Consider the following 25845-nt stretch of genomic DNA (forward strand, 5'->3'; position numbering starts at 1 on the left):
TATTTACAGGATATGACATAAATGTCCTTTAGATGTGACTCCAACCTATCTCTAGAACGATGTCCCCTGACCACCGTCCTACCTTCCGTGGATATGCCATAAATGTCAGAGATGGGAATACCCCTTTAAAGGGGTTGTCTTCATAAGACATGGCATATTACGGTATATGGACATCGTTGAAGCGGTTTCATGATCCTGAGTGGAGTATATAAGGCTAGGGCTACACAGCGACTTTGGCCACGACACATGTTGCATGGCCAAAGATCGCCATGTTGCGCTTCCTGCATCACAACTAATGTAAGTGAATGTGGCCACATTACGACCTACAGTTTTCCGCAACCGTAATGCAACATTCAGGGTATGTTCACACGATGAGAGGCATTTACATGTGAAAAGACAGACTGTTTACAGCTGCCTCGTTTCACACGTAAATGCTCCTCCTCGTAATTTACGAGGCGTCTGAGACGCTCGTAAATCTTGAGCTGTGCTTCATTGAGTTCAATGAAGAACAGCTCAAATTACGTGGCAAAGAAGTGCCCTGCACTTCTTTGCCGAGGCAGTCCATTTAGGCGTCGTCGTTTGACAGCTGTCAAACGACGACGCGTAAATTACAGATTGTCTGCACAGTACGTCGGCAAACCCATTCAAATGAATGGGCAGATGTTTGCCGACGTATTGCAGCCCTATTTTCAGACGTAAAACGAGGCATAATACGCCTCGTTTACGTCTGAAAATAGGTCGTGTGAACCCAGACTCACAAGAAATCCAGCGGGTTTGCATCTGTAGTGTGACAGTAAACAAACAAACAAACACAACTAAGGCTATCAGACATGACAACAGTCAATTTTTCAGTAGACCCTTCAAAATCCTTTCAGATGAAAGGTGGACATTTTTATTGTGTGATTTGCCACTAATAATAATCTCGCCCCAAGGCTGAATGTTTATCATGTTAAGCTGTTCATTGTTATTCCATCAATGTGAATGAATCATTAGACGGCATTCAGTACTGAAAATATCAATTAATAGCACTGCACATAAGGCTGTCACATGATTTATAATGCGCACATTATTTTTATGATTATAACCTGCAGGACTAGAGATGGCTGAAGTCCAACCTTTCATCAAGAGTCTTGACCCATCTGTCTGGCAGCCCTATCGATACATGTGTATAGCACATTAATGCTGCAGTGCACCGGGTAGAAAATAGTACTTTGGAAGGTATAAATGTATAATTTCTCTAAGACCTCTGAACTTCTGTGTAAATCTTTCCAGCCACAGGGACCATAAATATAAAAAGGGAGATAATCACTTGAGAGCTTATTTATCTACATCAGACCATTATCATTCTAAAATTGGTTAAAGACTAGATAAAATATATTTTTTACATTACTTCCTTACCGTGGAGTAAAATGTGTTCTTTGGGATTAAAATGTCAAACTCCATTCACGTACATTGTGCTGTACAAAATATGCCACAAATACACAGCATGTGAGCATAGCCTTATAGCCAAAGCTGAATTCACAGTTATGCAGGCTTCAGTGCTGAAATCTCCAAGTATTCATTGGCAGCCAATATGGCTACAGAGCTTTTTTTGTTCTGGTTCCTGGAAAGTATTGTGTTTACACCAGACACTATACAGTAATTTAATTAGGAAACATATACTTTCCCACTGCATTATAGAAGTTCAGTTAAACGGTTAGAAATGTGTGAGATGACATACTGTTCCCAATGACAGCTAGCAGAATTGTGAATGCAGTTATAGACTTAAAGAGGCTCTGTCACCACATTATAAGTGCCCTATCTCCTACATAAGGAGATCAGCGCTATAATGTAGGTGACAGCAGTGCTTTTTATTTAAAAAAAACGATCTATTTTTACCACTTTATTAGCGATTTTAGATTTATGCTAATGAGTTGCTTAATGCCCAAGTCGGCGTATTTTTACTTTAGACCAAGTGGGCGTTGTACAGGGGAGTATATGACGCTGACCAATCAGCGTCATGCACTCCTCTCCATTCATTTACTCAGCGCATAGGGATCCTGCTGGATCTTTATGTGCTGTCTTATACTAAGACATTAACAATACTGAAGTGTTTAGACAGTGAATAGACATTCCACGGGATGTTTATTCACAATCTCTGCACTTCGTTACTCTGTCTGTGGTAGTTACAGCAGAGGAAGGGTGATCTTGCGAGATCTCGCTGTAAATGACAGGTTACAACGAGATCACGCTTCCTCTGCTGTAACTACCATAGAAACAGTAACGAAGTGCAGAGATTGTGAATAGACATCCCGTGGAATGTCTATTCACTGTCTAAACACTTTAGTATCGTTAATGTGTTAGTATAAGACAGCACATAAGGATCTAGCAGGATCCCTATGCGCTGAGCAAATGAATGGAGAGGAGTGCATGACGCTGATTGGTCAGCGTCATACACTCCTCTGTAGAACGCCCACTTGGTCTAAAGTAAAAACACGCCCACTTGGGTTTTAAGCAACTCATTAGCATAAATCTAAAATCGCTAATTAAGTGGTGAAAACAGATCGTTTTTTTAAATAAAAAGCACTGCTGTCACCTACATTATAGCGCCCGTCTCCTTATGTAGGAGATACGACAATTATAATGTGGTGACAGAGCCTCTTTAAAGGCCTTATTCACACAGTGCAGATTTGCTACAGATTTTGCATGCATTTTTTAAGCCCAAACCAGAATTGGATACAGGGGAGGAGACACTTTTAGGTCTTCCTTTATATATTTCTTCTGTTTAGGTTCTGTTGATTCTAACTAATGATGGGCGCCTGTTTTGGCATGCTAAAAGGGAAATTGTAAACCAGGGAACTCTTTTCCTTTGTAGTTTCATGAAAGATTTTTGACTGTACCTTCCAAAGTCTTATAAGGTCAGTGTATTATGAGCATTTTCAAACAGATGATTGTCCTTTATTTTTCAGAGGGACAAAATCTTGAGAACACAAAGGGGAATTTCACCTCTCGCTGTAGAGAAATGGCGATTGCTGCTTCTATAATTGCATATAATCTATAAGGTGAGCCCTGACAGCTTTGGAACTAAGGAAAAATGTCACAAGTAACTGCAGAGAGAACATACGCACATGTCAAAGGAATAATGTGTACAAATCATATTCCACTGTGAGAACGAATGCCTCAACTCTCTATTACATTAAAGGGTAACTAAACTTTCAGAAAACTTCTGATATGTCATAGCACTGAGCCTCTTGGTTCCTGATCAGCTATTCTCAGAAAGCCGATGTAACGATGTATGGACTCAGTAGAAAGTCTATGGGCCCGTACACCAACTGCTCGGCTTACCGAAAAAAGCCGATCAGAAACTAGGCGGCACAGCTCTCACCCGAGTGATTCTGCCGCTTCGTTTTAGCGATCAGTGGGGTCTCAGCGCTTGGACCTCCACCAATCAAAACTTCTGACATGTCACTATGAGATGTCAGAAGTTTTCTGAAAGTTTAGTTACCCTTTAAAATACTTTGTGGTATTAGGAAGGTTACTTAAAGAATATGAAGTTTTACCCCTTCCAATATTTTTTCACATGACACAAATAATCTATGTCACATTCCAGCACTGAGTATGACTCAAACAAGTCTTGTCATTCTTTCCACCGTGTCATTATGTAAATGCCTCTTAGACATGGCGCAGGTGTGAATAAATGTGATTATCCTGTTTCTGAAGAAGATACAACGTTGACAGCTATGTCCTCCCTCTGTAAAGTCTCAATTAGTAACACAGACTTACTGTAATGTTTAACCACATAAAATAATATTTTGTATATGACCTATATTTTATGAAGATACATTCTTACTGTATTAAGTGTGCTTTTTCAAGTTTCACAAAAACTGGATCATTCTGATTAAAATTTGTGATTATCATAACATATATTTTTCAAAGAAATAAGGAACTACAACTGCACATACATCCTTGAGCAGAGGCAGATCATCATATGCGTGGTTCAAGCCCGGACCGCACATAATCTTAAAAATAATGCTGCTGATGGCCGCTACTGATGGGGAGCCTCCAACGCAGATGTGAACTTAGCCTCAGTGTGCAATATTTCAGATTTAGAAGCATATTTTTATAACTGGGATATTTGAGAAAAAAAAAAAGAAGAAGAAGATAGTTCCATATACCTATGTGCAAAATATATCACATTTACATTAAGCAAAACAAAAGTAGTTCACAATACTGGTAGATGAAAACTGAAATATAATAACTAGAAATGAGTGAATCAATTCTACACAATTCAAATTAGTTCAGAATTTGCCAAAGTTTCAATTTTTAGCAAATCCGGTACTTTTGCTCAAAATGGCGGCCGACATTTTACAGATAAGAAGAAGTAGACAGAGAAGAATGATCACATGACCTCGGGCAGTTGGCAGACCTCCCTATAGCACAGCCAATCATGAGGGGTATAGGTGCGAGTCAATGATGACTCAGTGCATGACATATGTCATATGAGCCATAGTCACTATAAACAGCCCAAACAGGAAATGCTGCTGCAGATAGATATTGAGTAAGGGGGGATTCACACGAGCGTGATTTGGCAGCGTGTAGGGCGCGTGGTTTTCGCGCGGCACACAATGCCCTATAGAAGTCTATGGGGCAGTACACACAGTCCGTGTATTTTGCGCAGCGTTTGTTCGCTGCGCAAAATACGCGACAGGTTCAATAACTCTGCGTATTTCACGCATCACGCACCCATTGAAGTCAATGGGTGCGTGAAAACCAGGCAGGTCGCACGGAAGCTCTTCCGTGCGAACTGCGTGTTTGCGCAACAGCTGTCAAAAGGATGAATGGAAACAGAAAAGCACCACGTGCTTTTCTGTTTCCAAGCATCCAAACGGAGTGTCTTTGCGAGGAGCGAACCCCGACAACCGAGGCAAACTTCACCGGGTTCGGCCAAACTCGTTTTGGCCGAACCCGGCAAAAAAATTTCCGGTCCGCGACGTCGGGAGAGATTCACTGTGCATGGTGCTGAAAGAGTTAAACTGTTTCAGCACCATGGACAGTGACTTGAGATCCCAAAATACATGAACCTGTAAAAAAAACCGAAGTTCTAACTTACCGATTACTCCTGTCTCCTTCCTGCAGTCCGACCTCCCGGGATGACACTTCAGTTCAAGTGACAGCTCCAGCCAATCACAGGCCAAGCACAGGCTGCAGCCAATCACAGGCTGCAGCGGTCACTTGGACTGCCGCGTCATCCAGGGAGGTGGGGCCCGATGTCAAGAGAGGCGCGTCACCAAGGACGCGTCACCAAGGACGCGTCACCAAGGCAACGGCCGGGAAGTTCTCGGTAGGTAGGAACTTTATCTTTTTTTTTTACAGGTTTTTCGCTGTTGTGTTCGGCATTCACTGTCGAGGGTGCTGAAAGAGTTAGCTCTTTCAGCACCTTGGACAGTGACGGGCGTCGACAAGCCTCATCTCTATGATGGCGGCTGCGCGAAAATCACGCAGCCGCGCATCAGACACGGATGACACACGCAGCTGTCAAATGGTTTTTGCACTCGCAAAACGCCGCGTTGTTTGCGCGTGCAAAAACGCAACGCTCGTGTGAATCTGCCCTAAGTGTCAGTGAGTGTGTTTATAGTAAGGAGAAGAGAATAAAAACAGTTTTATTTACAATAATTTGATAGAGATAGATTTTAGAGAGAGATAGGAGTCAGTCAATGTCAGTGTGTTAGTAAGGTAGGCACAGGCAGCCATTGCTGCGAGTGAGTGCTGCTGCAGCTATACAATTCTTACATTAATTTGTGAATCACCAATCTTCATTACATTATTCACTAATCTTCTTCAATAATATTACTTCAGAGTGGCATACACGACTTTTCAGGGCAATCAAGACATTTTTGATTCATGACAAATTTATTTGGACCGAATCGAATCTGACAGCCGGTTTGAAAAGATGATGGGCTGAGGTCTGGGTTATATAAAGTAGGCATATAGGCATATAGGGTAATTCAATGGTCCCCAACCTTTCTTACTTTGAAAGCCATGATCAGCACTCAAAGATGATTGCAAGCCACATTCAGCGCAAATTGATCGTAGAGGCCATATAACCAATATTACTAGGGAGAGTTCATCTATATCCTTACTCCTTAAAAATAGACACATAAAATTAAGGACTGAGTGTCTAATCGTGACTACCGTCAGTGCAGAGAGTGGCACTTGCGACCATCGCCCTGCTGTGGGAACCAAATGTCAATCTCTCAGTCATGCAACTTGCATAACCGTAGGCAAAATATATGTTTACAATGCCCTTCTCATATATTGCCCTGTCAGCAAGAAAGCCTCAAAACTGCTGACACATTCCCTTTAAACATAAGTATGGCTCCTCACCTCTTCACCAAACCTATTACCTTCCCCCCTCTATGTCCTTGTGACTTGGCCTTACCTGACACTTGACTTTACACAACCTCACTTATGACAAAATCATAAAGGAGGGCAGTTAATGGGATTGGGGGATAGATGAGGAGCCATGCTTATTTATAATGCACTTACCAGTTAGCCTATGGTGGGGAGCATTGAGTCAGGAGCGTGGACTCCTAGGCGCGGGAGATAAAAAAGGGTACAGGCTTTACATTGGAGAAGGAGGAGACAGCCGCAGCGACATAACAGCACTTTATGGCTGCTCCTCCGCCTTCTCTTACTGCCTCTCCCTGCACTATAGAAATGGGCGTTGGCTGTCTGCTAGATCGTTGCAAATGTTCCGGTCTTGCAGACACACTGCGTGCTTCTCCACAGTCACAAATTGGAGACCACTGGGGTAAGTGGACAGGCCAGGATAAAAATATGGTCCCCTTGGGCAAATTATGTTAGTAATACCCCCTTATCCAGCTCCTCTTTTCTGTCCCATACTTCTCATAGTATACCTATTAGGCCCCATTCACTACGTTTGACTGGGAAGAGCAAACAGTTAAAAAATCAATTATTAAATAAAAAGGAGAACGCTATACTTCCAGAAAACAAAGTTGACAGAGGACAGTATTGTTTGATCTGCTAAGAAATGTCTAATAATCCATATTAAAACACATACACTATGAGACAATATTGTGTAAGGCCCCATGCACACGACTGTGCCCATAATCGTGGCCCACGATTGCAGTACTCGGCCGTCTAATGACAGCCGCCCTAATTTTCGGGCCATTCTCCCATACAAAGTATGGGAGCACGGCCCGTAAAACACGAAAAAACTGACATGCTCCATAATTCCCAGCACAGTTCTACGGCACGGACACCCACCGTAGCGATATGGAAAGGTGTCTGCGGCCAATAGAACTGAATGGGTCCGTGAAACTGTTGACCGTGTCACGGTCCGCGGTATTACGTTCATGTGCATGGGGCCTTAGGGGTGTGTATCTGAGGAGGGAACCTAGGTTTAGGCACTATGTAACTCGGCTAAGTATAGAAGCAGTATCCTTCTAATTAAATTAGTATTAATTTGAACAAGAAACTTAAAGCCGAGCAGTCAACTCAACGCAGGAGTCCCACCCTGTGCGGTTTGCGTCTACAGTTCGTGTCCGACCGGTCTACCTCACGGTCTACTCCAAGGGTAAGGGAGGGGTCTTTTTCCCTATTTTGAACTAAAAACCTAGTAATTATATTTGCTACACGCTTACGGCTCCTCGTGGTGAACAAGCACTTCCTTTTACAGTTTCACCAGTAACACACTTAAGCAGTTCCTTGCAAACTTGACAAGAAACCTAATTTGAAATGCCAACAGTTAAACAGTGCCACAGCGACAATTCGTAGTACACAGTTCAATTTATGTGCTACAGTCTTTTCAAGACCGATTCAGTAATAGACCAGACATTTACAGGTAACAACACAATGCTTCCTTCAGATTTCATGTTATGAGCATTTTTCTAAATATGCGCCTATTAGATTAGCTAGGAGATTGGGCCTTACTAAACTAGTGACAAATCTTCTTTAACTTGTCTATATGACTGTTGCCTCCAGACGGACATTCACCAACCGGAAGGGTATGTTCACACGTGGCGGAATTGCTGTGGAATTCCGCTGCGGACAGTCCGCAGTGGAATTCTCCAGAGGCCGTTTTTTACATTTGTTTCAATACATTTTTAGGCAAGTTAGTTCAGGCATTGCGGAAAACTCTGCTATGGACAATGGGTTGCGGTGCAGTATTTTCCCTCCACAGCATGCACTGTCTGTTGGGGAGAAGAAGCAGAATTTCACTGCGGATTTCAGCCTTTGCAATGCAAAAACAGAAATCTGTGGCAAGTCCACTGTGTTTTCTGCAACGTCTGAATTACCTGTCAAATATGCAAATGTTGGTGCAGATTCGTTGCGTAATTGCCACAAATCTGCACCAACATTTGCAGCGGAAAAACTCTGCCATGTGTGAACATGCCCGAATACTTCTTGTGGTGGGGAGGGAATGACACAAACCTTTTTCCTGGGTTAGATGTTCCGAGCACGGTCAGTATGGGGAATGCGGACTTTCTCCAATACATATCTTCTCATGGATAAGCCTAGTACTTTTACGTGATCACTGTCTCCGAACAAACTTATATACAGTGGTCGGCTATAATGACTTCCCTTATAGGACGCTTGATTAATTTCATAACTGCAATCATTTGAAGCTGAAAAAAGCCATTTCTTTTGGATTGTTATTATCTTCTATGCTGTTCATTTGGCATTATGCACCTTAAACACCTCTGTAGAGTCCCAGGAAGCTGCTACCTTTGATGCTAAATTGGCCAAGTGTCACATATGGTGGAAAATGCGGCCAAGAAGAGATCCACAGAAGTCCTTGAAAACAAATGTTTTGTAAACTGCAGTATTCCTAAAGGTATGTTCACACTGAGTTTTTTGCAGGCAGAAAATTCTGCCTCAAAATTCGGTCTGGATTTTGATCTGCCTGCACGCTGTGTGCTGCGTTTTTTGCCCACAGCCATTGAGCGCCGCGGGCAAAAAAAGGCCGATAAATACGCTTTCTCTGTCTCCCATTGATGTCAATGAGAGGTCAGAGACGTAAATGTCTGAAGATAGGGCATGTCGCTTCTTTTTCCTGTAAGACGGTTTTTCCGCTTGCGGGAAAAAAATGCCTCCGCCTCCCATTGAAATCAAGGGGAGGCATTTTCGGCTGTTTTTTTGCTGCGTTTTCCGACGCAGTTTCCGCGTAAAAAAAAACTCTGTGTGAACTGGCCCTAAATGTGTTTTGTGGCCTGCAGTTGAAATAGAAGAAGCCTATTATTTCAAGGCAGAAACCCACGGTTGGGTGAGTAAAACCACAAACTAGTAAAAAGTGTTAAATTGTGAGCAAAAGTTAAATTGATAAAGCAAATGTTGGTGCAAAAGTAGTAAAAGTAAATGTCTGGAAGAGTAATCCAGCGAATGGATTTTGTGAATACAGTGGCACAGAAAGTATTTGCTGCTGGTAATAAAGTAATTTCATTTTCTGTGGCTGAAATGTTCTCAAAAATTGTTGGATGTTGCACATAATCCCATGAAAGTGATACTGATCAGATACAAGGTTGCAGTGAAATGTTTTAACACAATATTTCTGTGTTTTCTGGTGAAGACAAAATAAAATGCTGGTTGTTGTTGTGCCACATGATGAATTAACTGATATTTTTGGCAAATGTGTTTGACCACAGAAGTAACAAATATTGCTTTTGTTTAAAACCGAAGTTTCTTGTGAATATTGTTGTACGGTTAATATTGAACCGTGGCCAAGAAAAATAACCTCTCAATTTGCAAGAAAGCAGAAAAGATAAACACAGGTGTTCTAGTACCGCAGTCTCAAGGCAAAAAGACACAAAACTCGGAACGGCATCTACAGACTGCATGTAAAGCAAATGTGCGGGATTTATTTTTTATGAAGCAACTCTGTTCTATGATTGAATATAGTCCTGTACAGAATGTACGTTTTATACTGGTGATCATGGGAATGAAAATCCAAAAAAACAGTGTGGTGCAGCAACTTCAAGATGAGATTAAAACCAACAGATGTGTTTATGAGGGTGAAAATATCTGAATGGAGGTGGCAACTTGAGGTGTCAGAAAAACTCAAGTTAAAATTACAAAAAGAGCTTATTTCTATAAAGAGTTTAAATCCTGGACAATGCAAAATTGTGGTGCAAGGTTTCCCTGAGATGGACTATGTCACCAGGAAAGAGTTTTATGAGATGAAACAAGCTCCATTTATTAAGGTCCTGCAAAGTGCAAAAGCGAGTTCTTGAAAATCAATTGCGAGATTTAAAGGAACAGCATGTCCAAGATGCCAGTGTCAAAGAACACATTATTAAAAAAAATTAAGAGATGACCTTGATTTTCTAAAGGAAGAGCTTTAAAGGATTAAACATGCTAAAAGAGAGCAGAATGACTTCATCAGAGGTCAGTCAGAATATTTAGGGTCCCAAATTATGAAGCGTAAAAAGCTAACCGCTGAGTTAAAAAGAGATCAAGACTGATAAAGAGATTCAAGTGGCACAGCTGAGGAAAGAAGTGTCTGGCAGAGATGTGCAACTTACGTCTATGAAGAAGATATTGCAATCACAGCAAAATTTGAATGAACTAAGGGATGTTTAAATGAGCAATGAAGTAAAGGAATGGCGTAGCAGTTGCAGTTCCTCAACAAAGACAAATGGAACTCCAAGCTAAAATATATAGCCTGGAGAAAGAGGTTACAGTGTCTTGTGATGAAAATAAAAAAATCAGTTTTTGTGAAAGACAAGGATAAAGAAATGATAGAGATGTTTTCTTTTAATGCCCAAAATGTAAAGAGATTACAGGTGGCTCAGTGAGACCTTGAAAAACACCTGGAAGTCGCGCACAAACTGTATGAGGACAAAGCTGATGCTTATGACTAAATAGACAAGACCAAGAGAGAAATGTTGTCCCCTGACTCCTGGTTAGCGCTGCGTGTCTCTTTGTCAGGTCTGCTCACGGCCTCCATCGGCTCTGCTGTCCTCCTGCACTTACTAGTGTGCGTGCACAAATCCTAGCATTCTTAAACAGCTACCCAGCTTTCCCTGGGTATAAAGGGACCTCCCTTTCTTTGACACATTGCCTGATCAATTAGATTCATCCTAGTTAGTCTAGTGATACTCTGCGTTATATTTTATTTGGAATTCCTGTAATTGACCCCTGTCTGTACCTTTGACTATCTTGCCTGCCGTCTGCCCTGACCTCTTGCTTCTCAAGAGTTACGACCCTCAGCCAACTGCCCTGACCTTCCGCTTGTTAAACATGAGTAATCATCTACCACCAGCCCTGACCTACGCTAAAAGAGACTTCGTATTCTGTCAGCTGTCCTGTCCATATCGGCCATTGCCAAGGGAAACTACTCGGGGGTAGTGACCAAAGTCCAGATCCCTGTATAGGGGTTAAAGGGTGAATACCTGGGATCCCCTTAGACTCCACTCCCCGGATTAGCCCCTAGTCAAATCCCATGGTGACCCAGTGCTGCTTCAAAAGAGATTAAAAAAACACACACAGTGCACATAGCGCATCATCTGATTTTTTTAAAAACAATGGAAAAGTTTGATCAGTTCTGCTAACATGAAATAGTTGCGGTAGGAGCACAACATCCAGTAGAGCTTAGCGTGGTATTGGGGCTGCAGCTGAGGGGGAATAAATGTGAGGGTGTGAAGCCAGAGGGAACTGGAGAGCAGCCCAAAAAGAGGGTTGAAAAGGACCTTGATCATACCCATCTTCAGCCAACTCTGGATGGAAAGCTAACAGCAGGGAGTGCTGTTTTGTCCTGCAGGTGAATTGTGGACCAGCTGGAGACAGACAGGTGGTCTGGCTCAAGAGAACTGTCTTCGGCATGGCTGAACCAACGTTCCGGTAGAGTTTCATTCAAGTATCGGCAAACATCCAAATGGAAATGTGGAGGTGCACCATTCTCCTGATAGAGTACGTTTAGCAGATCTTCCTCTATCTGTGGCATAAGCCATTTGTTTAACATGTCCAAGTAGGAGTGGCCAGTGACAGTATCCTTGGCAAAAAAGAAGGGTCCATAGATATTGCGCTTGCTCATTGTACTGAACATGTTTACTATGGGTGAGTCCCACGTGCTCGATAAGGGCACACGGTTTTTCTAAGGCCTAAATTATAACATTGTGGTGATTGACCTTCCCACAAAGGTGAAAGGTAGCCTCATCTCTGAACACCAGCCTGTCAGCAAATTCGTCCTCTTCGAATCGGCACCACAAGTTAAGGCAAAAGTCACGGTGTTTCGGTTTGTCGTTTGGTTTCAGCTCCTGAAGAACATGTAATCTGTATGGCTTATAATGCAGACAATTTCGTACGACACGCCATACTGTGATTTGTGACACCTATAGTTCCATACTAGTCAGACAGGTTGACTTTCTAGGACTACGCTCATGCATGGCTTGAATCTTGTTCACTATCTCTTCCAAAGTCTTTGGGCGACCCAAACTTTTATAATGACATAAACACCCAGTGATTTCAAATTGCTTCACCAAACGCAAAATGCAGTTTCTATGCGGAGCACATTTGCCAAATTTGTTCTGAACATTTCGCTGTACTGTCACAACAGACCCAGTTCTTGCGAATTCCAACACACAAAAAGATTTTTCTTGCTTCGATGTCGCCATCTGATGTCATACTATGTAAGCACATATCAAATTTGAAAGTAAAAGCTGTGCTGTATTTGGATGCTATGGGCAACTTAGCCAGTTCTGTTTCGATTTTCAGTCACTGGCCATTTACCACTGTAGATAGATATAGATCAGCAGCACTGGATACACAACTGAAGTGGGTGCACGCCTCCTAGGTCAAAGTCCAATGACCTTTAAATATAGATAGAGGAAAGTGAGACAGCACTACCAGATGAGTGAAAAAAGTGATCCTGTTTAATTTCACATGCAACGTTTCAGCTCAGTGTGAGCCTTTCTCAAGCATATGCTGAAGCGGAGCTGAAACGTTCCATGTGGAATTAAACAGGATCACTTTTTTCACTCATTTGGTAGTGCGGTCTCACTTTCCTCCATCTTGGTCATTTACCACTGATTTTACTTTGACGACAGGCCTTACATTTTGCACCATCCTTTTTTAATCACCCTCTGTTGTAAGTACCATACGTAGGTATTTTTTTTTAAATGCTTTTGATAAACAAACACATCCTCAAACAAGTTCATAAAAATGATGGCGTATGTAGGTGTGACATTACTGCACATAGCAGTCAGGGTGATCCATAACAAAGAATTGATCCTGAAATAGAAAATCATTTTTGATTAAAATAAGTTATAACAAGTCCATAATTAAATTTATTCTTTTCAGAGAAATCCCGGTGAGTATTTAATACATGTGGTACTGCGTCCATCCCTTCAGTATATGAAATGTTAGTAAAGAGGCTTTTGATGTTCATGGTTGCAAGTATGCATTTTTTTTAAATCACAGTCAAGGTTCAAGAGTTTGTTTAGGAAATGGGTTGTATCCAGTAGGAAAGATTTACTCTTTTAAGCATAGAAACGTAGCAATAGATCTAAATAGCACCCAGCCTTTCCTGGTTGGAACAGTGAATCTGTCCCAGAGACAATTGGTCTCCCTGGTGGGGCTATTTGGGATTTGTGTACTATAAAGTGTGTATATAGGACAAGTATGTGGGATGACAAAATTAGCAGTCTTTTGTTAGCAATGTCTAACAAGAGAGCTGTGTAAACCATGGATTTCAGTTCTTGTAGTACCTTAGTTATGGGGTAAATTGGTAGGGGGCAGTATACCAAGTATAACTTACTTGTTCAAATATCTAATTTTAATCCAGAATATTTCTCTGAGACTTTATCATCTCGCTCGATAACAATAGACTGTTTTACATCTGGTGTTAAATTACCTTGTTTGTAGGTCTGTCTGTAAAGGAGGATGTGACAGTACCCTTCCCAGATCTTCAGCAGTGAATCTCAGCCCATGTTCGTCGTCATATCTCTTATACAAAATCATTTTAATTTAAAATACATTTGAATGTAAAATGAAATCAGAAAATATATAGAAAATAATAAAAAAAAAATTTTTTAACCAGTATCATAGAAACTTAAAAATTAGATCAAATCCCCTTAGGTTATAAGTAGATATTTTTACTGAGAACCTATAATTTGCACTATCTCAGTTTCTATGTAGAATGAGCTGTAAAAGATCAAATCTCGATCTCTTGGGCTGCATTATCTGCTAATAGGTGCAGTTCTTGCTAGATGTCATCACAATATAGTTTGCAGTAGTGTTTTATTTTTCTTTAGAGGATAAACTAATGTTCTTGCTACTTGTTAAATATAATATACAAAACATTAATGGCTCCTGTGAGGTATTAATTTATAAAATATCATTTTCTAGATAATGTGGCAATAACCGAGTTTTGTGATTCACAATGCCAATTACAGAGATGCAACAAATGCTGAACTAAAAAGGAACATTGAATTTAACACGTTTACTGTAAGGGCTTGTCCACACATAGCGGAATTGCTGCATATTTTCCGTCTGGAATTGCAGATGGTAAAATACGCAGCAAAATACAGGTGCAGCAAAATGGGTGAGATTTAACAACTCTGATCCACACTCTGTGTAAAAATTCTGAGCAGAAATTGACCTGCAGTGCGTATTTTTCGGACCGCAGCATGTCAATTCCTGCTGCGGAAAGTGTACTGAATTGCTGCGTTTTTCACAGGAGAAGTTACCATCTCCTAGTATTGTAAAAAATGCAGCAAAATACGCTCCACTTTCTGCAGACAAAAACACATGAAATGGTGCGTTTTTTCCATAGCAGATTGTCTGCAACTTTCAACAGATTTGCTGCAGAAATTTTCTGCAGCAATTCCATTACGTGTGGACAAGCCCTTAGAAGCCCATGAGGTGTTGAACAATTAAATCTAAATATATTAAATTTGTCTGGCACTACATGCAAACATGTAATGTAGGTAAAGCCATACTTCCTGTTCTTTGGGTGACTGTCCCACTAACGATACATGTGACAAAGGTGTAGAGGGAGGTTGATCAACTAGTACAGCTCAGCTGGCACTGGTGACTGACTGCATCTGTTTTCAGGGATGGTTTTGGAGAAAATGGGGCCCTGGACAAGAAAACTAAACTAGGGTCATCCCACTTGCTACTTTTAGACAGCTTTTCTGTAAAGGATTTGCCAGACACAGCTTCTGTGTCGACGCCCGTGGGCAATCAGTCTGCACCTGTTCCTATGTCTGTGAGACTGACTCCATCTTCCACCACTCAGGATGGCAGGCTTAGGAGTGGGAGAGCCTATCACAGCCTGGCCAGACGGAGCTAGCTCCCGCCCACTGTCTATTTATACCTGCCTTTCCTGTTCCTCCTTTGCCTGTGATTCTTCTATGCTTGTTTCCTGGCTTGCTGCTGCTGCTTGTACTACTCATCCTCTGCTTGTTATTAACCTTGGCTTTCTGACCACTCTCCTGCTCAGCTTTTTGTACTTCGTTCTCTCCTGGTTTGACTCGGCTCGTTCACTACTGTTGTTGCTCACGGTGTCTCCGTGGGCAGCTGCCCCGTTTCCCTAGCTTCTGTGTACCCTTGTCTGTTTGTCTGTCTTGCACTTACTGAGCGTAGGGACCGTCGCCCAGTTGTACCCCGTCGCTTAGGACGGGTCATTGCAAGTAGGCAGGGACTGAGTGGAGGGTAGATTAGGGCTCACCTGTCTGTCTCCCTACCCTGTCTTTACATTTTCTCTTAGTTTTAGCCCACATAATGCCCCCATAACACTACATAGAGCCAAAATAATATTGCCATATTTAGCCTATATATTATTACCATTAAGAGTCCCTATAAATTAAGTATCCAAATAATATTTCCTTAAATAACACACATAATACTGCCATTTAATTCACACATAATAATACTATTTAATTCCCAAATAATACTGCTATATAACCGCAAAATAATACTGTGTGGTTCTAGTTTTTAGGGGCCTTAAGAAAAAGGGGCCATGGGCAATTGCCCAGTTTGCCATTGGCAACCAGCCCTATCAGTCTTCAGGTTATATACAAAGTGCATGACACAGCACTGCAGGGAAGCAGAGTGAAGCAGTGTTTCCATGGTTGTGGGTAGCAGTAATATTGGCGGTAGATGAAGAAAATTTAGCACCAACCAATTCGAAAACCCCCCTTTAAAAATCCTGTGTTTGCCATTGTCTGAGAATGTGATCAACATACATACATACACTGGCATTATCCCACTTTCAACAACAAAGGGAAAAAATAATATCTGCTACATTTCTAAATACCCTTATGCTTTATTTTATTTTATTTTTAACCTTTGTTGACTATATTTTTCTTATATCCTAACCAGAGGCAAAATAATGGGGTATTTCTTTCCCTGTATACTGGCAAGACAGAATTTAATTAAATAATTAAATTATTGATTGCTCCCCCCCACACTTTGGTGTGTTTTTATTTTCTGTCCTGTAGATGAGGACAGATGACAGGGTGTTTGTGCAGTCTTTTTCTGTTTTACCTTTTTTGCCTTCTTTGCAGGTTTTCCTACACTGTACTGTGCCTTCTGCTGTGTCTGCAACGTCTGCTTCCGGGTCTAGCGGCTCTATGACTACATTGTGTCCTCCTGCCTACTCCTGCCTTGCTGAGAATGGGGCACGCCTCCAGTTTTGGATGCCAATATTGGCGTTGGGCATCCGCTTCCTCCTCCCAGTTTCATGGGAGGAAGTGACATCTGTAACACACTTCCGCCCTCAGTTCAGGAAAATTTTGGTAGGAAAGCTGTTTTTTTCTATAATCTTGATGGAATTTGTCCCTATAGAGGTGTTTTTTCCCGCTTCTCTTTCTTTACATGAAAGTTTTTTTTAAAGTTTTTTAAGATTCTTTTTAGTTTCTAAAAAGTTAATCTCTGATGCAATTTTCAGTGGGTGGAATCTCACCTGGAGGGTTTTCTGGGCTCTATATAAGCTGGCTAGGTCTTGCCCTTTGCCTCTTTGAGCGCAGCTCTGGTTGCCATTAGAGATGTATTGATATATATATATAATATATTACAGTTTTATGGTATAGCTGTTCTCCTGTTTCAAGGTATTTTTTTTGCTTTTCCATTTTTTTCTGTCTTCTATTTGCTTTTGACTCTAATTTATGCTTTCTTTTTTCAGATGTTCTCTGAAGAATCTGGTGATATTGGTTCAGGAGAAAGAAAGAGCACCTTTAAGTGCAACCATCTATGCTGTAGAGATTGCGATATCCCTCTCCCTGACACTTATGAATATAATCGATGCCAAGATTGTTCACCCCAGAATCCGACAGGAGAACTGTCCTAACAGGATGAGGTAGTGCGGGTCAAGGACTATGTCTAGGACTTATTAAAAGAGACAAAATAATCTGGTCCTCTTCTTTCTAGTCGCCAGACAAGATCTTTTGTCCTCTTTAAGAATATTAAACTGGCAACTGATTTCCTCTGTGATGCAGCCTCTCAGAAGGTCAGATTGTCTGCTAAGGCTATGGCGCTCACGTTGGGAAGGCGATCTCCAAGGTTTGGCAGGTCCTTCAGATCTGAGTTTGATAAAATCATGGGGAATTTTTCTGATAAAAAAGGGAAGTTCCTGCCCTATTCCTTTTTTTTTTTTCAAGCATATAGGCCACTATTATATTAGACCCCAGGGTCATAGACATCATCCTATTGGAATTTTCCATAGATTTTCTGTCTCTCTCTGCAGAGAGATTTGTTAAAACCAAACCTCTACCATCCAGAAAACAGATGGCTCCAGAGAACTCTATTATAGAATTTCTTCAAAAGAAGGTTTTAGAGGAGGTCCGGTGTCTGAAAGAGCATTAGGTGTTCCAAAACTCTCCGGAGATTAGAGGATGATTATCGACATAATTTTAATCGTCATTCCATATGAAGACTATCAGGCCGTTCATAACTATTCTGGAACAGGGACATTTTTATGACTACCTTGGACAAAAAGGATGCTTATCTTCCCATCCCTGTGTCTCTTCCCCACAGAAAGTTCTTGATGATCACATTTCTCTTCAGGGGTGCAATAAAACACCTACAGTCCACCGCTCTTCCTTTTAGGATATCCTCAGCCCCTCACACCTTTACAAAAGTAGTGTCAACATTTGCAAGTGCTGAGCAGAGTAAGGTGACAGCACGAGAGAAAGAAAGGTAGGATCCAGCGAGGTATAGTGAACTAGCCATGAATAAGAACACAGATCGTGTTCGAAACGCGTAGGCTCCCTCATTTTGCCATTTTTGACCCCCTTGTACTGCGTTCCTTCTCCTGTGTTCGCTATTTTATCGTTCACGTTTAATAAAGTGGAAACCGAGTTTCCTTTTATCACTATACCTCACTGGATCCTACCTTTCTTTCTCTCGTGTTGCCTGCCGTGCGCCGTCACGGAGATCCGGGCGAGACCTGAACACAGAACGCAGAACTGGTGAGCAGGAGGTTTCCTCCTACCCCTTCTTTCCAACTTTTGTAAGGTGACGGCAGACGGGGCAGGCGAAGGCTCAATAGCTGAAATGCACGTCGGGAAGAACTGGTCTTAGCATCAGTACTTTTAATGTATATGTTATGCTATGGTTTGTGATTATTGTCTGTTACCTGCCTACTCTGCTCAGCATTAGTTGCTGGATGCACATACATATTTGTACTTTTTTTCACTACCATTCCGGTGCATTTAAAGAGGATCTGTCACTAGTTTAGTAATTCCCAATCTCCTAACTAATCTAATAGGCGCTGCCACACTGATAATGATAGTGAAATTGTGTCCCAAAATGTTTATTATTTTAAAAGTTATGAGCTTTTTTCTAAATATCCAAATTAGGCTATACTAGACAACTTGGTGTCAACACCAGAGATTCTCCTGAGGTGGAGCTACCTCACAGCCTCTGACGCTGTCCTATCAGCATGAAGCTGCTTCACACAGTGTGAGAGACTGAGGCTGGAGAGAAAGGGGATCACTTCAAATAGCTATCTCTTGGCTGTGGACCACCTGTGGTTCTGGTGGCATATGAAAGATGAAATTCTAATCTTTCATATGCCACCAGGATCACAGTTCTAGCTGTGAAAACAACCAGAGGTATCACCAGTTGAAAACACTATAGGGAATGGAAGCTATATACTATATGATCGGGCTGTGTTGCTGGGCTGGGAAGAGGAGAACTGTAAGAAGCTGTATGCTGATTGGACAGCGTCATACAGAAAACATTACAAATTATTTATGATTATTATTATTAGTGATTGCAGTATAATAAATAGGATTATTAATAAAACAAATCCACTAGAAAATCATTTAAACATTAAAGACCCCGCAATTTAAAGGATTCTGACAATAGAAAGGAGAGTAATATTAACTTCATTTAACTGTTACTTAATTTTCTAAAATGTAGCAATTCCAAGATAACATAGAAATCAAATAGCTCTTCAACCTTTAGATAATTCATAGCAGAATCCATCATGTTCTTGTTCCTTTCTGAAGAGACATCACATCTTTCAAATGCTTACGGACACAACAATCACAAAATCATAACCTGACAGATGAATCACCCCGCGTGGGAGAGGCACATTGCCATTATGCATTCCTTGGCTTCTTTTAAAGCATGTACTATAATTTGACAAACATTCAATCAATTCCACTCATGAAACTGCCTTTTTACGAGAAATATGTTCCGCTCTTCAGCATTACATGGCCCTGAAAAGTCATTTTACTCGTGATACCTCTGCAGCTCAAGACAGATTTAATATACTCTTAATACAAACACTTGTGTGGGAGCAGGTTGTGTACTTGTCAAAACAGTTAAACCTTATTAGTGTCCTACAATTCATGCAGCACATCAAATAAAGTGACTTGAACCGACAGACAATTCCTACTTGATGTATATTACAGAATGTAAGCGGAAATAAAACAAATACAATATTTGTAGTCATTGAAAATGTCACCGGTAAAACATTTTTAGTTGAGACTATATTATTTGTGCATTATGAATAAAATGAAGTACTTGCAGACTGCAAATCAAAATGGACAGTGGGCTGAAACTGTACGTAGAAAAATACTACCCAACTAAGTGGTTTATACACTGCAACAAATGGTTTATTTGTTTTAATTCATTTATTACTATTGCATATGTTCCTTTAATTCAGATATATCCCCTACAAAGACAGAGGTTAAGCCCCGTCCAATTTTGGTCTACACCATAGTTTCGCTAAAATTAGTGATTTTTAACTTTTCTCGCCACTTTCGGAAAGTGATGAGAAAAGTTAAAAGTAAAATTTTTTTTTCGAAACTATGGTGTGTCCTAAAATCTGCAACTTTTTATGCCAGTTTAAAACTTTTGATATATTTCCCCTAGTATTCAGTAAGCTCCTAAACTCCCTCTAGTGGCAAGTGCAGGTATCCAGAATGTTATGCTTTAATTAAATGTCTATGCAGGGGATGAAAAATCAGAAAAATCAGAAAAATGGAGCTATATAGATAAATTAAGAAATTCGTCAGTGCAGATTTTTTTTACCTTAAAATGGCATGGTGTTAAAAGAAGGACTTTAAGGAAGCAAGAGACCTTGAAACTCAGGAATACTAGTTAGCAAGTTTGGGAGCAGCAAGACCCATTTGGGACTCAAATTGGACTTATTAGCATATAAATAAAAAATGGAATGAACTGATGAGTCAGCCAAAAAGGTGGAGGTAGATGGAGAAGAGAAGGGCAAAAAGGACACAGACATCAACAGATACAGGGGGAGGTGAAGATATTATGTTTATGGAAGACACAAAATGACCAATTAGAAAGAGCAAGATTATCCAAGAAAGTGAAAGACCTTGGAGAAAAGAATCTGGACTAGTAGAGAGGGAAGCGTCAATGGCCAAGAATAAGTTGCGAAGAATAAGTAGTGAGTAATGGAGTTTAGATTTGGCAGACAGCAGGTCATTAGCAATTTAACTGAGTAGAGTTTTAGATGGGATGTTCTGGATAGAATTCCAGACTGTAAGGTTTTAAGAAGGAAAAAAACAGCGTGCAGAAAGCTCACAGTGTGTATGTTGTTTAAGTAGTTTAGTAGTAGCTGAAGAGGGCTGAGGGGTTCATAAAAAGATTTTTCATTTAAGATGCACAACTGCCTGTTTGCAAAGGAAGGGAAGGTATCAGCCACGAGGGATTGGTCAACCCGTTCCTGATTGCCCACTGTTTTTTGACGGTGGGCGGTGCAGGTCTGGAGTCTACAGTGACGTCTTTTCACGTTGCTGTAGAAAAGGCTTATGGACGCTACAGTGAGCGCTCATTTTCTAAGCAGGAGCTGTTACTAATAGCTCCTGTACTTAAAGCAGCCTGCTGAATACAGCTGGGATTGGAGGAAGCTCTGATCCCAGCTGTTTAATCACCGAGGTCCTTGACTGTGACATGATCAAAGGGGACTCCCTTCTTCGATCGCAACTCCGGAAACCTGGTGACGCAAACGGAGACTGGGGAAACCCTCTGCAGTCACAGTGACACAGCATAATGTATTAGCATACAGGAGTATGCTAATACATTATAAGTAAAAAATGAAGTTGTTAAAAAGTTAACCCATCATGGGATTAAAAAAAATAATTCAAAAAATAGTAAAGAAATGCCACAAAAAGTCATTATTTAGCATAAAATATATATTATTGCCCATACCTTACCTAAAAATAAAAAAACATACACATATTAGTTATCTATATGACCATAATAAACTGAAGAATTAATTTAACAGGTAATTTAGCATAAAACGTGAACAGTATAAAACATTTAAAAAACACTTTTTCCTATGATCACGCTGCAAAAATAAATTACATAAGTTACACAGTTACCGTCACAGATCCAGCCAAGATTACTGGAGACAATAGCGCAGCATGCTTTTCTATTGTCTCTGGTAAAATCACTGTCACCTCAACGGAAAGCCCATTAAAGTCAATGGGTTCCATCAACCGCCTGCAGGTGTCCATTGTGCAACGGAACCGTTGCTTCCGTTATTCCCTCATTTTGCTCCTCTGATAGAGTAATGGAACACACCAATGCAGGTGTGAACTAAGCCTTATTTATTTCTACCCCCAAACTGCGCAGGAAAAGAAATACAATTTATTCCTCATAAAACAAGGCCTCATAGACCACTTCAATGAAGAAATAAAAAAGTTTTGTCTGCTGAACATTAAGGCCTATCAGTCTTGGTCATTAAGGGGTTAAAAGAGAGATGTTGTGCAGGAATAAAAACAGAGGAGAGGTCAGGAATGAGACAGGAAGGAATGGGGTCAAAGGACAGTGTGTGAAGTGGGCTAGGTAATGACGAAAGAAAGTCATTGCTGAATTAAGAAAGTCAAGCCTGTTAAAGGAAAGATCTAAGCAGAGAACTGAGAGAGTGTAAGCTAAACTAATTTCTGATTATTTTCACTTTTTTCTTCACAAGGTCCAGATGAAAGATGAGGCTTGAGTTTGGGGTAAATGCTAACGTTAGGAATTGAATGATTTGTATTTGTATTTTGGATTTAATAAATATGCATATATTATAAGACGAGAAGCAGAATTGTTCATGATGACATGGTATTCCTAATAGAATAGGTATAGCTCCTGGCTTCTAATGCAAAACCTGTAATGAGGTCCCTAACCTACAATGTACCACTTATAACACTGGTGTCTATTTAAGTGACAGAGGGGTCTTTGGCCCCTCTAGCACCAGGGTCTGGGAGTGACTGCTACCTCTGCACCCCCTATAGCTAGAATTCTTGGGATTATGTATCGAGACAGTCTCCATACCCAGAAGTGAGTGCTGGCGCCTCACAGGGGGACGACGCTGCAAGGAACTCGGATGTCCATGGCCACGGCCGTCGAGGGGTAAGTCAGAACGATGGGCCGTGGCCATAGACGTTACACATTTGTCTTTCCATAGTACGTTTAGTAATTGTTGAAGCTACATGTATGCTGTCTTTTACGTGGGAGAGTGTGTGTGACTTTTACACAGTGCTCATTCACCACAGTCAATCTTTTATTTTACCTATAATTTTCCTTTAAGTCCCACTGAAGTTAATGAGTCATCACTTGACTAATCATTTCGTAATTACAGCCTCTAAATATTCGCTAATTCGAGTAAGCTTTGTCAAGTGACAATTACGTTTCAAATGACATTCAAGTCAATGGCCAGGGACAGTTAAATTTGAATCGGGGTTCACTCATCTGCGTACATTGTAATAGATTCTGGATCTCTTGATAGACTTTACATTTTCCCTTGATAATTCCAAAATATTCTGTTTTGTGAACAAAGATAAAGGCTACGAAATAGTTTGTACTTTTATGCATGTAACTATTGAATATTATTTTATTCGGTTTATACTACATTTTGCAAACAATTGTCCTGGTGAATTTCTGCATGTATAAAAAAATCTTTTGGAATAGGAATACAAATGAGCACAGATCCTGGAATCGTGTCATGTGGCAATAATTTTTCGACCCTCCAGCATTGAACACCCAGATAACATAACCGCTTGATTAAATTTTTTTCCAGAAATTAAGCCATTCTGTGCAGTGTTACTGAAGGATATCAGTTAATGAATCTCATCTGTTATAACTTAGGATAAGTACAAATTTACCAGGCTCAGAGCCCTCAGCACATTAATTCATTGCCTCTGCAGGGCTTTTTGAATACATTAATTCTTAAGGGTACTTGTGAGTCAAACATTTTTGCTACTGGGGAATTAATATTGAATAATGCTAATGCAACTAAACTAAAAATACATAATTTATTAAAATTGTTGTCACTTATTATTAGTGGTGATCTGTGTCAAGTGATTGTATTGTATCTCAATGTATCATAGGAGCAGATTTGCATTGTTTACACCTTTCGACAATAAAAAAAAAAGGAACATTGTTTTCATCAGGCAATTTGAAGATACTGCTGAATTTCTCAATATAAAGTACACATATGAATAATTTTTGTCTTTATTTTTCTTGGGGAACAATACATCCCATAAAACAGGATCATTTCGGAAAATGTACATATATCTTTGACTGCCCATATTTATAGTTTTAACCCCTTCCCTCTTTAGCCACTTTTGACCTTCCTGACAGAGCCTCATTTTTCAAATCTGACATGTTTCACTTTATGTGGTAATAACTTCGGAATGCTTTAACCTGTCCAAGCAATTTTGAGAATGTTTTCCCGCGACACATTGGACTTTATGATACTCACAAAATTTGCTCGATACATTCAGTATTTAAATGTGAAAAACACCAAAATTTTGAGAAAAATTGCAAAAATTATCATTTTTCTAAATTTAAATGTATCTGCCTGTAAGACAGATAGTAATACCACACAAAATAGTCACTAATTAATATCCCCTATATGTCTACTTTAGATTGACATCGTTTTTTGAACATCCTTTTATTTTTCTATGACGTCATAAGGCCTAGAACTTTAGCAGCAATTTCTCACATTTTCAAGAAAATTTCAAAAGGCTATTTTTACAGGGGCCAGTTCAGTTGTGAAGTAGCTTTTAGGGCCTTATATATTAGAAACCTCCAAAAAGTCACCACATTTAAAAAAAACTTCACCCCTCAAAGTATTCAAAACAGCATTTAGAAAGTTTCTTAACCCTTTAGACGTTTCACTGGAATTAAAACAAAGTAGAGGTGAAATTTACAAATTAAATTTTTTGTTGTTGCAGAAATTCATTTTTAATCCATTTTTTTTTTGTAACACAAAGTTTTACCAGAGAAACGCAACTCAATATTTATTGCCCAGATTCTGCAGTTTTTAGAAATATTGCACATGTGGCCCTAGTGTGCTAATGGACTGAAGCACCGTCCTCAGAAGCAAAGGAGCACCTAGTGGATTTTGGGTCTCCTTTTTATTAGAATATATTTTAGGCACCATGTCGGGTTTGAAGGGCTCTTGCGGTGCCAAAACAGTGGAAATCCCCCAAAAGTGACCCCATTTGGGAAACTACACACCTTAAGGAAATTATCTAGGGGTATAGTGAGCATTTTGACCCTACAGGTTTATTGCAGAAATTATTGGAAGTAGGCCGTGAAAATGAAAATCTACATTCTTTCAAAGAAAATGTAGGTTTAGCTAATTTTTTCTAATTTCCACGAGGACTAAAGGAGAAAAAGCACTGCAAAATCTGTAAAGCAATTACTCCCGAGTAAAACAGTACCCCTTATGTGGTAATAAACGGCTGTTTGTAGAGGGCTCAGAAGGGAAAGAGCGCAATTTGGCTTTTGGAGCTCAAATTTAGCAGGAATGTTTTGTGGAGGCCATGTCACATTTGCAGAGCCCCTGAGGGGACAAAACAATGAAAATACCCAAAAAGTGACTCCATTTAGGAAACTACACCCCTTGAGGAATTCATCTAGGGGTATAGTGAGCATTTTGACCCCACAGCTGTTTCATAGATTTTATTTGAATTGGGAAGTGAAAATAAAAATTACATTTTTACATTTTTATTCCAATAAGATGTAGCTTTAGCGCAAAATTTTTCATTTTCTCAAAAAATAAAGGAGAAAAAGAACTCCAACATTTGTTAAACAATTTCTCCCGAGTATGGAAATACCCGATATATTGTTATAAACTCATTTTTGGGCACACGGCACGGCTCAGAAAGGAAGGAGTGCCATTTGGCTTTCTGAGTACAGATTTTGCTGGATTGGTTTCTGGTCGCTATGTAGCATTTGCAAAACCACTATGGGACCAAAACAGTGGAAACCCCCCAAAAATGACCCCCATTTTGGAAACTACACCCCTCAAGTTATTCACCTAGGGGTGTAGTGAGCATGTTAACCCCGCAGGTGTTTTGCATAAATTAGTGTGCACTCGATATTGCAGAGTGAAAATGGGATTTTTCAATAGATATGCTAATATCTGGTGCCCAG

At 40.3% G+C, this 25845-nt stretch overlaps 1 long non-coding RNA gene across 1 annotated transcript; it reads left to right on the forward strand.

The window, feature by feature from the left end:
- The first annotated feature begins 1097 nt into the window (after nucleotides 1-1097).
- Nucleotides 1098-17301, forward strand: LOC142652949 (uncharacterized). The gene is made up of 4 exons (XR_012847990.1): nucleotides 1098-1218; nucleotides 2949-3041; nucleotides 16506-16736; nucleotides 17123-17301. It is a non-coding gene; the product is annotated as an uncharacterized LOC142652949 (long non-coding RNA).
- The last annotated feature ends 8544 nt before the right edge of the window (nucleotides 17302-25845 follow it).

This window comes from Rhinoderma darwinii, chromosome 5, assembly GCF_050947455.1.
Source record: "Rhinoderma darwinii isolate aRhiDar2 chromosome 5, aRhiDar2.hap1, whole genome shotgun sequence".
Classification (NCBI taxonomy): domain Eukaryota; kingdom Metazoa; phylum Chordata; class Amphibia; order Anura; family Rhinodermatidae; genus Rhinoderma; species Rhinoderma darwinii.